At 41.8% G+C, this 16779-nt stretch overlaps 1 protein-coding gene across 5 annotated transcripts in view; it reads right to left on the minus strand.

The window, feature by feature from the left end:
- Positions 1–16062, minus strand: part of SOCS6 (suppressor of cytokine signaling 6) — a 44797-nt gene extending 28735 nt beyond the window's left edge. For 2 of the 5 annotated variants that reach the window (XM_090039587.1, XM_090039585.1), the window contains exon 1: positions 15642–15897. The gene's annotated coding sequence lies outside the window, so the exon portion shown is untranslated. Of the gene's footprint in view, positions 1–15342; positions 15495–15641 lie in introns of those variants that run through there. The other 3 variants (XR_016441378.1, XM_090039588.1, XM_090039586.1) reach the window with 3 other exon arrangements.
- Positions 16063–16779: the final 717 nt, after the last annotated feature.

The following is a 16779-nucleotide window of genomic DNA, read 5'->3' on the forward strand; positions in this document are numbered from 1 at the left end:
TATACAATCAAAAAAAAGGGATATAAACCTTCTTTCAGGTGTTGAAAAGAACTGAGCACAGTACATTGCTATGGTACATTATTATTTATTTAACAAGTGCTATTTTAGGAAAACGTCTGGATTTTTTAAAATGCTGAATATTTTACAAACAGCTTTTCAGTCAAATTATATATACAGGTTTGAGAACTATTTTATACCCTCTATTTGCTACTTTGGGTAGCTCCAACCTACAACTGCAATATTTCTTGCATATATCCCATACCTTTCCCCCCAAAATCAGCAGGGAAAAATTGGGGTGTTTATTATGGAAGGAAAAGTGCCCCCATAGATCTAGAAATTCGGCAGGGGGAGTGCGTGTGCTGGGGGTAGCAGCATTAATTGCCATGACATTTGGAACCAAGGCAATTAATGCTGCCAATGCTTCCTCCTTTTTCCACCCCACCATCCGCACTGGATTGGGACAGGGCACAGACTTATCCACCCTACCCACTTTCAATCTAGTAAATGGTCCCAGAGCCAGCAGGCCAGATCAGACCCAGCCATATGGTCTCAGCACTCTGCTCCAGTCCCCTGAAGTCCCAGACCTCTAGTACTTTCCTGTACTCCAAGGTAATTTCTTCCCCTGCCCCTTGGGCTATTCCAAAAATAAGGCATTATATTCAGGGGCATGTTATATGCAAGAAAATATGTTCATTGGGGCCACTTCTCTTTTTTAAATAAAGCATTGGAAATGTCTTACCAACTATCAAGAATGTACACAAATTCCATTACTCTTAAACTAAATAATCTAATTATGAAGTAACAAGAAATTTTAGGCACCAGGTCTGCTCTTACTAGCAATTTGGGCAATATTGTTCCCACTTCATAAATCCCTTTTTAGAAGTATAGGCTAGTAAGTTTAAAAATAAGAAACAGGCACAGCATTTGTCTAATTTTAATGAGCAAGATTCTGGTACAGTCTACTGAGCATGCACCCTCAATGAAGTATTTAAGCTAGAAGCAGACTTAACTGATGGTATTCACAAGTTGATTATTGTCCAAAAAGCATCCCTAAAGATATGATTTGATAAGAAACTTAACTTTAAGTCTGTTAAATATACCTAAAATTCTCTGTTGAGCTGAAATTTCGTGTTTTATCAAATCAAAGGGCAATTTTGGGGGAGGGGGAAAGGATGGGCCAGTGGTAGAACACTTGGCAAAATTTCCTTCAGAAAGTTTATCTGAAAGCAAACCAAATGGTGGTTTTTCATTAGGTAGAATTTTTTTCTTCCAAGTACATGTTTGCAGAACTCAAATGTCTGTTAGTTTTTCTGTCGGTCTTTCTTTCCGAACTGTCAGCTTACCAACACCATAAACACTAAAAAGAACCCAAGCTCAAAAATCCCAATTCAACAAGGTATGTAAGCATATGCCTAACTTTAAATAGTCCCAAAGTCTAAAATTTTACTCTTTAACATTTTTTTTAATAAATGAAGTTACAATGTTCATTCTTTCACTCTTCCAAAATTCAAAGAACTGAAAAATAATTCTTGTACAAGTTAATTTATCTACATCCTTAGAGTTGGGAATCTGCTAAAGTACCTTGCTGCACTGAGAAATAAGTAAAAGGATACCAGTATATCTCAGTTCATAAAACAGAAATATATTTTAATGTAGGAAGACCATTTTGTGGTCAGATCAGGCCCTTATGCAGCACTACATACAGCACAAGGGAAATAAATTTTATATGCTTCTACCTACCAGTAAGGTTAAAGCTAGAAAACCAATTTTTTTATCCTAACACCATTTCAACACATTTATAACTTTCTAAAGAACATTTCCAACACTTACGTTTTCCATGTGAGCTTCTGCCTGAGGGAAACCTAGACAAAGTCTGGACAAAATTCTTTCAACTTTGTAATTCCCCCCTTGCACCAAAGAACTGGGGTGGAAAAAACTATACTTAAACCAAGACAGTACTGAAAGGGTTTGAAGTATGAAATTTGAAAATGTTGATTATTTACATACTATGCACCAGAGTCTTTACTTAGAACACACAACAAAGTATTAGGTTAAAGGAACAATGTAAGCTAGAAAGCTAAAGGAGTGAGTCCTATCAGACAAGCTTCCCTGCTAAGTTTTTCTAGTTTTACATTCATTTTCCCTTATCATCCAACACCTTACTCTCCCATGTAGCTTTGTGAAAAACCCACAAACAAAAGAGGAAACTAACTAATGAGTTTGAGAGTTGTATCTGAGCTTGCCTACACTACGAAACAATGAAAATAACTACAGAAAAAATATTGCAAAATAGAAAAAGCAAATCTGAAGAAATAATATTCACCTCCTTTGATCTCTTTAAATGATCCTAATTTTCCACGTTATATGTAATACTTGGTGAAATTCTAGGCAAGTTTTGCTAAGTCCCCTACCCTTTTAAGTCTTGAATGTACACTTAAAAGAGAGATGTTCTACATAAAGAGCTAGTTAAGGGCCCTTTAATCCTATCTCTTTTGAACTAAGGAGGACTGGATTTTTGGTCTCACAAGTAGTTTAGGATGCATGGGTCTCTCTTGCATACATTTTCCCTATGAAAAGCCGCTAAACATCTTGGTTTCTTCTTGACTGAGAATACCAAAAAATTTTAAATCTTAAAATACCATGCGAGGAAAAAACTATTTTCCAATTAGCTCTAACCAGGGTTCTAGTTCTACTAACACACAGGGCTCCTATACACATTTAGTGGGGCTGCTCTGACTTGCTATAATTACAGTGTGTCAGAGCAGACTGAATTAATTAAGTCTGCTGGAGCATGGCAATTACCACGGTCCAGCAGACTCCAAAGTCATGTGTATCAGCATCCCTGCATTGACAAATGGTGGCGGGGCGTTTTTTCAACTAAAGCTCGTACACTGAGTTTTAGTTTAAAGCACCCTGCCACCATTTTTCAGTGTGGTGGGGGATGCTGATACGTGTGACACTAGCTGCTTTTAATTAGAGCAGCGCTAATTAAAGCACCCCACCTCACACCCCTGGAGTGCATCTATAAATGCCCTTAGTCCTCAATCCTCCAAAGACTTCTACAAGTGTTTAATTTTCCCTGCTCCATGTTGTTCTATTAAAGGCAATGGGAATGCTCACAAGGCCTAATGTAAACAACTGGTCCAAATATAAATATGGCTGATATATGTAAACACATTAGGTGCAGAAAGGGGAAAACTATTTAAACTAAAAAACAATCCTAGCACATGAGCAAAGGTATGAACTGACCATAAATAAATTCAGAATAGAAATCAGAAGCAGGTTCCTATCAGAACAGGGGTATCAAAGATACAGCTTGTGTGACAGAGCTGTTCTGCAGAGCTGTCTCATCCAGCCTGCAGGACTCCTGAAAGGTCTGAAAATTCTGGGTCAGGACACTGCGAAATTCCAGCCTACGTAGCACCACTGGAAATGCACGTGAGCAGCACAGGGACAAGTGATGGCTGAATTAACCTCTGCTGTTCCCTGATGCCACTCACCCCACCTGGACCACTGGATATGGGTCTAGATCCAGCCTGTGAGCTCCCCAGGGTGAGCTAGACAGGGCCTAGCCCAGCATCACAGAGGTGCCTGCCAGGTTTAGGCTAAAGCAGCACAAGCACAGCAGGATGTGAATGGAGCCTGTCACCCTGCCCACTGCCACAGGGGAACTGAGCAGATCTACTGCACAGCTAGGAGTATTTGTGCTGTGGTGGGAAGTCCAGCCTGACCCCTCTGGGGGCCTGGCACCTCCCTATGGCAGTGGGTTTGGGATCTGGGCACAGGAGAGGTCCACCACCCCAGCTTCTGCCCCTGCCTGTGGGGGTGAGAGGAAGCCATGGCTCAACAGCTGGGCAGTGTCACCTAATGATTCAGCTGCACCTGTTGCCCCCTGCCCAAGGCTCACTCCTCACCAGCAGCTTGGGACCCACACAGCACCAGGAGCACAATGAAGAGGTAAAGGGCTGCGCTGTTCCTGCCAGAGGTCACTGAACTACACATGGCCTATCAGTTAACCTGTATATCAGTTAAATGGTTTCACTTGCTTTATGCAGGTTCTGTATGTGTAAATTTACTCTTGTGCAATGACCCTCTTAATACCAAAAATTCATTATATACAAGGTAAATTCACTCTTATGCAATTGGTGTGGTGGAAGCCCACAGTCAGCTGCTTTGTGTGATGGATTGTGGGAGTGACACGCGCCAAAATATAGTCTCCTGTGTGGATCTGTGCTCCTTGCTTGTTGTCTGCAACACGTGTTTCTATAGATGCTATCCCCACATTCACCACTGCTGTCTGCTTGTATGTACTGCCTGTTGTTGGTGAGTATGAAAATTGTCTTGTAGAAGTGCTAGAAATGGGTCTGGGGGTCAGTACAGCTGAGGTCTTGGATCATATCCCTATTTGTTGCATTGTAAAGTGGGTTCCCTTTATGTGAATTTGAGTTATGCACCATTTTCCAGGAACGCATGTACCACATAAAGTGAGGGAGACCTGTAACTGGAAGAGGTTAAATGGATATTTACATCCCTACCTACAGGGAGAGCTGGCAGGGCAGGCAGAGGGAGGGCAGAGGGATACAGGTGACGCTGCCAGGGCTGGAGGGTCTTGACTTGGGAGTAAGGGGAAACGGCAGGAGCAGGGCACTGGCATGTCAGGGCTGCTCAGCACCACAAATCTGTTGGGGAGACAGAATGCAGGTCTACCTGCAGCTAGTAAAGCAAACGGGGAGCTCTGATTTTCCATTATAAAAATACCCAAAATCAAACGCCAAAATATATAGGTATTTATAATTTATTTTATTATAACAATTGAGGCACCGGTAAACTTCCAAATGGCTTTAAATTTGTAAATATATCAATAAAACTGTGTGTTCAACTGATACATATACATATAGTGGCGTTTCATTTTAATCATGGAAAAATGTGGATTTTGGGGGTTTTAATCAAAGAATTTTAGATTATTTATCAGAGAAAACCAGGATCCCTGATAATCAGGTTCCGGGACAGTCTTCCAATCAGGGGAGGAGTGTAAAAAGCTTGATTTTAAGAGGAAACTCAATGAATTTCTGAAAGGGATTTTATATAGTCAACAAACTCTGCACAAGCCAACAGAGCTTGAAAACTTGAAGTTACACAACTTGACAATATGTTCTGCTTTTTCCTTCTCTATCTGAAAAAGAATAATATGCACCATCATACAAAATAAAATGAGAAAACTGTTTAACATTGTACCATTAAAAATCACAAAGCAATAAGGAAATGCTAAGAAAATGTTCCAGAGTCCATACACATCATTTCTATTCCTGTTTTTCTTGTTAACATCAAATGCAATACTACCGTCTCATAAAATGTATATCATAAAAACATGCCGTTGTGCTACCCAGCTTCATTATTGTTTTGCTATGGGAACCGGAACTTTTGCCACCAACCTTTCCATTTCATCCATATAGAAGAACAACTGTGTTGCTACATAATCCTCCAAAGAATCCTTTTGGCACAATGGGACTCTATAGAAGTGAATCCTGCTACCCAGCAAGGCATCTGTTCAAATGATCAAACTAAAACTATCAGGACTTTTTGCTCCTCTATTTCAACCCCAACCCTTACCTATATGTTGAAAACACACGGAAGTGGGTTTCAGGACTAAGGACTTACTGCAGTATCAAAATGACATAGTTAAAAATAACTATTCTATTTTGCATAAAAGTCCTAGCACTCAAAGCTTTTATTTGCTTAATTTTAAGCAAACTTAGAAGTATGTATCTGCATAATTCTTAGCAAAATGAAGGCCTTTAGTTGGAAAACAGCTGAAGAGTTCTACATTAACTCTGAGACACATTTCAAGTGCTTTATCCTAAACAGAACCTGAAAATGAAGTTACAGCTTTACCCAATTAATTACATTTCTGGTTTATGTATAAACATTTTTTAAAAACCTCTAAACAGCCCTGCTAATTTCTGAAATACACTATTTAAAATTAAGACAATTCCAGACAAAAGGGGGGACAAGCAATTTACAACCTTCATCAGATACTTACGTACCAATACAAAACGCACATCTATAAAAGACTTCTACCTCACCCTCCAGCTCCAAAATTAAGTTCTTCTTCTTCATCACGCAGAACTAGGGCTTCAACCTGGTTATCACATACCACAGGCAAAGGCCTTAGCTCCTAGGCTACTACCTACTCTGCCTCACTTGCTTTATCCAGTATTCCACCATGAACCAAGGTTCCCTAACAGGTATTTCACCAAAGCAGTACAATTGTACAAAAAGCTTTGGTTTCAATCAAGCTGCTTTTTCCAAGGGAACCAAATTCCAATCAGCAATACTGGGGAGGGAGATATTCTCATATAGGCAAACTCTGTTCCATTTTTGGAGTACAATTTAAACAAAATCTTCTCGTTCCCCAATATGCTGTTTGTCAATGTTCCACTTCTGTATCGCAAATGCACTTGACCCAATGTCATATTTTCCATATTGCTGTCTTTTCCTTGACTTATAGTTAAGTCTTGCTTTGACAGGTTTTCTTTTTTTTCCTCTACTTTAAACCATATAAGTGGATTTGTAATATTGGAAAAGCATGTAAGAAGTTCTAAGATGATGAAAAAAACATCCCAGGCTAAGGAAAAATAAGGTAAATGTCTGTCTTAGCCTCTGCCTATACTAGGCCGTTTTGCAGAGTATGTGCACACCTACAAAGTTTCAGGCAGCTCTGTATGACTCCACTTCATCACTCGTGCCAGCAGTTGTGTGAAGGAGCAACAGGTTTCCTTCAGTCGGAGATAGTGTTGCTCGGTTGGCACAGAGAAGGGGGTCTCCCACCACAAGAGTGCTGAGCTGTGTGGATGCGTGTACAATTTTGCTGTCAGAACTAAAATTCTGATGGCAAAACTGTGTAGCATACATGAGGGCTTGGAGATCTAACCTATACTGAACCCTGCCCTGGAGCACCTGCCTGGAGCAAAGCCCTGATAGAAGGAAAAGAAAAGAAAGCAAGCAGGACTGCCCTGCCTGAGGGATCTTGGATCTAAATTCCAAACAACCATGCTAAGGTGAAGGCTTACAGTGGCTTATCTACTTGTTTGCTAAATCCCAGAAAGATGATGGGTTCTGATCCTATTTAGGGCACAGGTGCTTTCAAGGAATGAGTAGACTGTGCTTTACATTTCGAACAGGAAAGAAAGTTGCTTATCCCAAGACTCCTACAGATTGTCATTATTAACAAGAACAGTACATAGTTAGAAGGGATTAAGACTAAAATCAGTAAAGAAAAAAATGCAAAGCACAAATTGTAAAAAGTTTGTTTGGATCGTCTATTACTCTGGTTCCGTGGGCAGCAATATATGTTTTATATTATCTCGATACAGTGAATTGTATAGTCATATTATACTTTTGGTGGCATCTAAACTATAAATCAGTCAGTTTATCTAGCTACCAGTGTGAGGGGATCTAACCCTACACAGGTTCTCTTATTGATTACTGTCTTAAAGCATGTGGGTTATGATTATGCGGGGGGGAAGGGAAAGCTCTTTATTGTGTTTCATTTTCAGGGGCAGAGAAATGTATTATGTACCTTTATGGCTTACATTGCAGTTTTAGTACTGTCGTTTTCCAAAGTTTTTATTTTGGAACTGGAGAACACTTACGGTTCTCTAAGAAAACGTACTGCAACATCTATTATTCACATATTCATTGTCATAGGCAAAATGGATTTCTTCCTAAACTGTTTTACTGCAAGTAAGAGTAAGTAACCTAAATATAAGAACATAAACAGTTTTTTTAACCTGAAATTTTCTAAAACTGCACAATTATTACATTTGACATGTTACAGAAACAAAAGAAGTTAAAGCAAAGATGGGAGACCTTATCTATTGTGTTTATGTTATTAGATAAGCAATATTTAAAAAGGGAATGTTGCAGCCACTAAATTACTTCCCTGTGTATTCCAAAGTGGATGTTACTTGAACATTTTAAGACTGCTTTATATTGCTTCAGACTGAAGTAGGTACCATATCATTCTATTAAAATAGCTCAGAACCTTCATAAAACAAATAATTAAGAACATGATGTTACCTGCCTGACTGACTTTGTTTTAAAGCAAAGTGAAACACTACTAAGGGAAATTTCTAAGGTAAGCTGTGACTTGCCACCTTGCCTCAACAAATCATTTAGCTTTAATCAAGCATCTAGAGCAGGAGTATCAAACAGGAACCAGATCCAGCCAAAGCACTCCATCTGGCTTGCTGGGCTACTGGCAGGCATCATAAATTGGGCGGTATGGCTTGCTGCAGAATTTGTGGCCATTTGAACCCACTAGCTATGGATATCAGTGTCAAGTTTCACTCGCTGATGCTCCCCCAGACTCGCTCCCCTTCCTACTGCCGCTACCAGACCCCTTCCCAATGCTAAACCCCTCCCCTCACTGCTGTGGCCACATCAGCAGCCTTCACATCCCAGGCTGGGTCCAGAAGCTCCTGGATGTCTGGATCTGGCCCAGGGGCCATACACTCAGGTGAGTCTAACGCCCCTAGTCTAAAACATGCTGGTGAAGGGTTAAGAACAGATGGGACGAAAACCATAAGTGCTACAATATTATATATTAATATTTTTCAGCCTAAGCTTACACTAAAGATAAATGAGGCAAACATGTTTCAAATGCATATACCCAAAGAGAGACTCCTAAAGCCTTACTTTGACTCCTGAATAAATAAGGCCAGATCTAGACAGGTACTAAGCACTCATAATTTTTATTAACCTTCTCAGGAGCTGCAAGTGCTCAGCACCTGATATGGGAAGGAAGAGAGAAAGAAGGCAACTGAGAAATAGAAGTGGTATATTCTTTTATCCTAAGTGTCTAAGAACAAGTTTCAGAGCCTAACCTAGGTTTGAAGACACTGGCAAAATTTAGCTGACAGTCTGTTCCATACTAATGTAACTCTATTGACTAATAACTAAAGACACTGGGTGCTTGCAAACGCAACCCCTCCTTCCCCCTCCCCTCAAAGAACAGCACTTTAAACTTGGCATGTTCCCACACTAAGCCCTGCGCAAGACCAGAAGCAGTAGCACATTACTTCAAGCTGGCTTGCCCAACATCTGTAAAGATTGGGCACTTTAGTGGTGCTTTGATCTAATATCTGATTGAATCAGCTTGAGCTAAAAGTACCAAAGCCCTGCTGAAGCTCCTGATCTTTACAGATGCTACAGAGCTGTGCTGAAGTAACACACTGCTGCTTCTGGTAAAGCATGTTTTTTTGTTTGTGGGGTTTTTTTAAATGTATGCAAGCAGCCAGTGTGATCGGCAAAATGAGCAGTCAAGCAGTCTAACTAGACATGTGTTGCCTTCACCCAGAGGTACTAGAGGATTTCCCTTCTTCTCAAAGACAGAAGCCAGCAAGTGGACTGCTCAGCATCAGCCTTGAAGAATCATTTATTCCCCCTTTTTAGCAAACCAAGGTATAAAACATGAAAATACAACAGTTGTACTCTATATACAGCATAGTTGAGTTAACGCTGCTGCTTTAGCCTTTACAAAGATCACAAAACATCAAAAAATACATGAAGTTAATTTTATACGAATACTATATTATAAATACCATATTATGGTTGTGGATTTTTTTGCACTTGCTACTTTAATATGTCAGTTATAGAAAAAGCGGTCATCACAACTATGACAGTAAAAGGTTGAAAGAAGAGATGAGCCAAAAATCAGGAAGGCAATGCATCATATAGGCAGACGAAGTTCTTTTGGTAAATCTGATAAATTTTATTAGACCAACTCTAACAGCTGGACATTATACTTATTATTATTATATTACATTAAATTATTTTTTCCAACTATTTGAGCTGATCTAATAAGTTATCAGATTTCCCAAAACAACCTTGTCTGCCAGTGCCCTCAGACCAACATGGCTACAACCTATACCCCCATACAACATGTATGCACTTATATAGCTAGACTAAATTAGCAAAAAGTATTAAAAATAAGGGCAAAAATGTAGGACATTGTTCGTAAAGAAATGAGTGACTGGAGTAACCAGATCTGTTGGCCATTTTCCTTCCTGAACATTACTGTATAACATCCACTTCAGTACCTATGACAAAGTAGATCAGCTGCAAATACCTGTGCATAGCTGTTCTAAATCATGTTGACTAGCTCAGAGTAATGCAAAACAAACCTTCCAGCCCTTTGTTCTGCTATAATATTCCTTTTGTTTTAATTGCAGTATGAATGACAATACGTCTAATAAATAAATGTGATACAGTCAGATAAAAACAGCAGTAGCCAGGACAGATTTCTAAACTGGTACACAGAAAAGCCAAAATCCTGAGTCTAAATTGTATACGGTTGTAATTTTTCTGAATGTTGCAGAGTTCAATTCTCTTTCACCTGCTAAAGAGCACCTAGAATTCTGCAGCAATCAGTGAATTTGGGGTATATGGAAATGTAAGCAGAAGTTCTGTCAAATATCTTCAGTATGTCTGCCATAGAAAAGACAGGATTCCATGACTAAAATTAAATCAGTGTTTTTGTTGACTTTATACCTCCTAGAGATAGAGCACAGTAGGTCCAGCCCTAGGAACAGGATGAGGCAACCTCTAATCCAAATTAGTGGGAGGGAAGGGCAGAGGGGGAGGAAAAAAAGAATAGTTATTCTTATTCAGTGAGCTCTCCAACAAAGGCCTTGCCAAAGTGTTAACACATACTGTGTGCCTTTACTGAAAGAATTTCTCAAGGGCACCTGGCACCAGGTTGAGGGACATCTTCTATTCCAGAGGAATGATGGCCCTTTTTACACACCTTTGGTGAGACTGCACTTTTGAGACACCATCTCTAGCCACCTCAAAATCAGAAAAATGCTGAATAATGGGAGGATGTACCAAGACAAGCAACTGAAAGAGAGGTCAAATGCAGGCCTGATATTTGAGTAAAGATTACAAGCACAGGAGCAGATAGCTAACACAAATTCTAAGTAGATGGAAATAATTTCTTAGGAAATGCTTGTCTTCTGCAAGAAAGAAAACTAGGGAGTAATGCACTAAAATGAGGCAAAGTAGAATTTAGTCTGAATATCAGGAAAAAGCTCTTAGCAATAAAGTCCATTATACATTTGAAACAACTGATCCAAGAAAATAATGAAATTATTCCAATAACTTAAAAGTGACCAAAGTGCTAGAGAACACATAGGAAGAAAAAAAGTTCCAGGATATTAAGAAGATATACTAGGACTGCATTTCTTTAACTTCAGCTCTATAGTTATTTCAACATCAAAATTATATCTTAACTTGTTCATTTTGTAAAACACTTCAGAAAGGCAAAATCAAATCAATGACCTTTCTAATATTCCAATGCTTCATTCTCAATATGGTTCATTTCATTAACAATCACCAAGAGTTCTATGAAGCACAGCTGCAAACCATGAGTTTGCTCTTGCTCACCTGTCATTTATGCAGAAACTTAAATCTTAAAAACACTATGCATGTAGTATCCAACCTGTTGTTTCAAGAGTACTGCCTCACACCAGAGTTTGCAAGGGTGTATCCTTGCAGCCACTGGGCACTTACCAACTCTAGGCAAATTCTCTAAAAAGGTACAGATTTTCATAGATCCAAATACTTAAGTTATTTAAAACTTATAGGTACTAATTTAAGTAAAAATCATCTGTTTGAATATTTTTGTCTATTATCTTACAAGCCAGACTTAGCACTCCCCTCCCACCTTTCTTCCCCGTTTCATAAATTAGGCAAAGTTTTGATTGTAGTCAGTTTTCCACCTGGATCTTCAACCACAACAAAAAGATAGACTACTGCTACTACTAAGTTTTTTCATTAATAATCTACAAAAAAAAAAAAAAAAAAAATCACAGAATTTCAAAAGACTCTGAAGTGGGTGATACAGTACTACTTATATTCAATGTAGAGGATTCATTTATCAGTATCCTTTTAAGTTTTCTTAATGCTGTAGGTTACTATGAGTTTCTTGGGTTTATCAAAATTAACCTATTAAAGGTATTTTAAACAAGAGGAAAGTTAAACTTCTCCAGTTTACTTAGTTAAGTGCTTTGGTTCAGACATTTAAAGTATTTCTAGAGAATATGTAACCAGTGATAAGCAAAACATGCTCTGTATCAGTCTTTATCTGCTATAGATCAGAGGCATATGTTTTTGAGCGACTTAGAACTGCCTTATTTAAATATGGGTAAATGTAATATTCCATTATAAGCACTAAACCAGACTTGTCCCATTTGCAGTTTTATGATGCTCTCTAAAAAGTGACCATATGTAACCTGTCACTTGGAAGTTACTTACGTGACAAACCAAACTTCATTTTAGGAATCTTTGTTACTTGATGCTATGGTAAATTTGTCGGTAAATTGACTGAGTTTTCTTAGTAGAAACAGTGCCCTTGATGAGTAAGACAAATATGCCATCCTCTGAAGTTATATATTCTCAGACATAAATACAGGTACATTAAATGGAGTGAAGCCTGAGATTAAATGTCAGTAATTTAATGGAAAGACACAGTACAGGGATGCTGCAATTACTCCAAGCAATGCAAATCCAGAATATTCAGAGTTCAGATTAAACCTAAAAGAAACCCAGGCATATTATGCTAGGGAAAGTACCCAAAGAATTTGAAATCTGCCCTGCAACTGCCGTACAATTCTGATCAATACACTATGGTGTTTACAGCCCTAAATCCCATTTAACTAATTTTTAGTTTACCTCTGCCACAAATGTTCCCTCCTTATGGCATTACACATGCTTTAATTCCTAGGGCACTGCCTCAGGCCCACTACATACCAAGAAAGTATCAATGGCAGAAATGATACAGATAACAGTGAATTAGGGCTTAACCTTCCTCTTCAGCATACCTCTTTCTGCAACCCAACACTGTGGGAGCCAAGGAGACAGAAGGGTATGCGTAGGGATGCCTTCCCCAGTGGTGCTGTCAAAATATGTGATACAGTCAAGGCAGCTATGAGACTTTTTTCAAGTCGTACACCAGAGTGAGACCACCAAACTATTAAGAAGCAGTGACAACAAAAACCAAATCATCTAGCAATGAGGACTCTTCCTAATGCATGTCTCTCATACCACTGTCTTATGGCAGCAAGCAGTATTGTGGCACAGAGATTACACAATAGGTGAATGCTTGGAGTTTTGAGTCATGGCATCTGGTTAAGTGACCCAAACTATTCCACTGATCCATCTGTAATCTGTTATTACTGATTAGAAAAAGCCTAATTTTGCTTACAAGTTAACTTCCTCATATATAGCCTGTGTTTAAGATTTCACTGAGTTATAGACTCTTCAAATTTCCCCTATAATTCCACTGAGATAATTTAAAATAAAAAATAAAAAGCAGGCACTTAAGAATCTCTTCACAGCAGATGCAGAGCTCTATAGATACCTGACCTGTCTATGACCACATTCATGCAACACCTCACCTCTGCTAATATATCCCAATTCTTCAGAAAACAAGCTAGCTCAGCTATATCTACATGGTTCTGCACTGTGTTGCATCAATGTATCTGTTGCATCAGTGTATCAGTGTATCATTTAAAATTTAGCTTTACCTATCAATCTGTTAGTCTGAGCCTCAGGAAAATCACTGAGGTTGAACTGTGTTTTAAGTGAATGCTCACTTCAACTCAGCTACCTACCCTCCCTTTCAGAATTAGCTTATGATAGATTTAATAGGACATGAAAAACCCCATCAGTGAGTTAAAAAAAAGAAAGCAAAATAAGTATAATCACTTTACAAAAGCACATATGTTGAAAGATTTACAAAACAAAAGGCAATGGGTTTAATGCACAACCTGTCTTTGGTGTGTTGTGTCAAAAAATGAAAACTTTCCTTTTTTAGAGCAATTATGGAATCAAAGAAAATTAGGGTTGGCAGGGATCTTCAGAGGTCATCTAGTCCAATCCCCTGGTCAAAGCAGGACCAGCCTCTTCTAGATCACCCCAGCCAAGGCTTTGTCTCCCAGTCCTAAAAACCTCCAAGGAAGGAGATTCCACCACCTCTCTTGGTAGCCTGTTCCCATACTACCCTCCTATCTAACCTCAACTCCCCTTGCTGCAACTTGTGACCAACTTGAGACCAACTGCTCTAGGATAAAAGATTATCAAAAATTACTCCTTTCACAGACCTGCCAACCATATTTCAGAAAACCAAAGGCTCCCAGCCAAGTCAAACACTTTTCCCTTGCAAGGCGCTGCTTGGGGCCCCTGTTCTCCACACACCCACCCCTTGCCCCATTGGTGGGGGCAGGGGGAAACAGGTTGGGAGCGAGGGGCAGCAGCAGCAGGATCAGGGGGCTGTTTCCTACTTGCACTATTCACTAGGTCAGGAGGCAGCAGCCACTGATGTTTACAAATGGGTCCTGGTACAAAAAAGGTTGACACCCACTGAACTAAAGAGTAGCACTACCAGTCTCTCCTCCAGCAAGATACCCTGTATCAGTCCTGCTGTGGGAAATAACTCTCCCAGGAGGAGGTAGACTTGGCAGTGGGTATTTCCATTTTGATTTTCTTAACCAAGGAGGGAGTGATGGAGTTTGTGTGGCTGCATCTGAGTGCTGGAGCAGAGAGAGGAGTCAAGGCCTGCTACTGCCAGAAAAGGTTTAAAGCAGTGGTTCTCAACCTTTTTTGTACCAGGACCGATTTGTAAACAACAATGGCCAGTCCCAACCCAGTGCCCCTCACCCGGGCTCCCACGTATATGCCACAGCGGGTGGATGTATGTGGGCCTGGAGCTCTGCCAGCCTGCAAGGGAAAAGGCACAGTTTCCCTACTTTAAAGCAGAGCCCATATTTAAAGTTTGTTGATCCATTTTTAAAGTTCGTTCACACCCCTTTCCTATACCCTTGCCACCCACTTCTGGGTGGCGACCCACAGGTTGAGAAACGCTGGGGGTCTTGCCTTGTCTATGGGTGGGGAGCGGGGCAATACATGTCCAGCGCCCCCCTGCCCCTGGGGGTGGGGGGGAGGGGAGGCCACCCTCGTGCTCATTTGCTCTGGCAGGTTTCCCTCCACCTGCACGTCGGCCCGCCACCGCTGCCCCAGCGTCAGTGCTGTCCCTGGGACGGCAGGGAGGTGCCCCCGGGGCGGAACGGGACAGGACAGGGCTCCCCGGCACCCTCGCCGTGCCCGCCTGCAGGGCAGTCTCACGCGGAGCGGGGCTGGGGGCGGCCCGACCCTCTGCAGGCCCGTCCAGCCCTGCGCCCCCCGGCTCTGCCCAGGCCCGGCCCGAGCCCGTCCGCTGCAGGCCGCGGCGCCAACAAAGGCCGCGACGGCCAGGCCTAGGCCTGGGCCCCATGCGGGACTCACCGAGGAGGCGCCGCCGCTGCGGGGCCCGGCCCGGCCCGGGCCGGCCCGGCTCCCTGGTCGCCGCCGCCGCCGCCTCCCTGCTTCTGGCGCCGCCGCTGCCTCCTCGCCCGCCCGTCCCCTCCCTGGCCTCGCGACTGGGCCCGGCTCGGGGAGGCACCCGCGGCCCGGCCCGGCCCAGCCTCCGCACGGCTCCCGCCCCTGCGCGCCCGCGGCCCCGGGCCCCTCATCCGCCGCCCGCTCGCTCCGTGCCCGCGCCCGTGCCCGCGCCGCCGCCGCGCAGGGCCCCTCCTTTCAGGCACCTCCGCAGCTGCTCTGCCCTCTGCTTCTCTTCATCCTCCTCCTCCTCCGTCCTCCCGGGGAGGGGAGCCGGCCCTCGGCGCCGCGCTGGGTGCACATGGCTGGGATGAGACCCAGCCCCAAGCGCTGCTGAGGCCTCCCCCGCTCCCGACACTGTCCGCCCCCTCCCCCACGTCCCGTGTTTGCGTCTCCGGGGGAGAAGGCTTGCTCTCTGCTGCATCCCGCGGCCTCCCCAAATGCTCCGGGCTGGGCTAACGCAGAGGCAAGCTAGGCACATGCCTAGGGCCTGAAGGGAAATATGTAAACCGAGCACAAATAGGTCCCTATGATTTTTGAGTGACAAAAAAGGGAATATCAATATACAGTATTCAGTAGGGGACCACGAGTTTGTTTGCCTAGTGCCCACTGAAGGGTTAAAATCAAACCTGGGGATTTCCCAAATGTTCTACTGTTTTATTTTTATTTTTTCCTTTGAATCCTTTCCTTTCTTGAACAGGTTTAATCAGTAAGGTTTCTGTCCCTGGAAAGGACCCATTTCTGATACTGCCAGTGCCCTCAGTACTGCCGACTCTCATGATTCTTGGTGTTGTTCTTAAAGTCTCTGCTTCGGGAATGTGAAAACCTTAGATCTTTTTAATATCTATATTAATGTGTGTATATAGATGTATATGTGTGTGTGTATATGTGCGTGCATCTGTGGACATATAGATACATGTGTATGTATATGTGTGTGTGTGTAGATAGATACACGTATATATCTATACACGTGTGTGTATAAATATACGTATATGTGTGTGAGTGTGTATGTTTTCCCAGACCAACACGACTACAAAACAGATCCCCAGAAGCTTGCAAAGAACTTCTTTTCCAACTATTTGGGCACATATAAAAGAAAAGAGCTAACTTTTTCACATTCCCGAAGCGTAGACTTTAAGAACAACGCCAGCAATCATGAGAGCTGGCAACGCTGTGCCCTATACATGGGCTGCTTGGTTAGGTTGGTTTTCAGGAGAATTCCTCAAAATTCCCTCGCAGGCAAGGATCTTTGGGTAGACATGAGACTTTTTATCAGACCGACTAAATTGTTGGGAAAAAGTTCTTTGCACACTTTTGGGGATTTGTTTTGTAGCCGTGTTGGTC

The sequence above is a fragment of the Crocodylus siamensis genome, chromosome 3, assembly GCF_052110815.1.
Source record: "Crocodylus siamensis isolate JL-2025a chromosome 3, ASM5211081v1, whole genome shotgun sequence".
In the NCBI taxonomy this organism is placed as follows: domain Eukaryota; kingdom Metazoa; phylum Chordata; order Crocodylia; family Crocodylidae; genus Crocodylus; species Crocodylus siamensis.